Here is an 877-nt window from a genome sequence, read left to right as displayed (position 1 = left end):
TGGCTGGAGCAGAAAACCAAAATTTCAAAATTCCTCATGAAATAAATAGGAGGGTGGTGTGGGAACAGCCTCACTTTCCCAGGTGGAAGCACTTCCCTCCGGGTTTATCATTCTGGGAACAATTCTGGCCCAAAGAAGGGGAAGCACAGAGTGGCACTGCCAGGGTGTGACACGGCCAGGGCACAAGGAGGCCTTGGGTTCTCCTCCAGGTTTGTTTGTGGAAGGTTTGGGGTGGCTGAAGGGTTTCTGACAGCATTAATTGGGAGTCAATCCCCCTACGGATCCCCATTCCCAGTTCTCCCAGGAAGCTCCTGCAATGGTCTCTAAGGGGTTAATGGAATATCTGCTTTTCCCTGCATGGATGACAGGGCTCAAAGCACTTCCCTGGCCCTGCAGGAGCCCCAGCACTGAAAATCCCCGAGCAACACCTCGGAGCTGCCACAGGCACCCAGACAGAAGGGGAAGGTGCCCGTTCCCTCAGCTCCCGGCTGCCAGATGGGGGAATATTTTGGGCTTTTGGGAAAAGCGTTGGGTTTCCACCTTTTCCCTGCGTGTGAGGAAGCGTCTGCCACCAGGGAATGTTCTACTGAGCTGGGAGGCCCTGGCATTCCTGGAGAGAAATCTTTAGGATTAGGTGGGGGATTACACCACCTGCTCCCTTTCCCTGTGGCTGGGGGCACCAGGCTGAGGGCACAGTGGGCGGGATGTGCTGGAGACCCAAATCCCACTGGAACCACGGCGTTTTCCATCCCCTTGGGTCCAATTCCGGGCAGGAGGAGCACCTGGAGGACAAAGCTGTGCTGCAGCCGAATGCTGGGTGACAAAACCCCTGAAAAACAGGCTTGGGGAAGTGGCTGGGTGGAAGGGTGAGCTGAGG

This window comes from Corvus cornix, chromosome 13 (genome assembly GCF_000738735.6).
Source record: "Corvus cornix cornix isolate S_Up_H32 chromosome 13, ASM73873v5, whole genome shotgun sequence".
NCBI lineage: Eukaryota > Metazoa > Chordata > Aves > Passeriformes > Corvidae > Corvus > Corvus cornix.
This window is presented reverse-complemented; position numbering follows the sequence as displayed.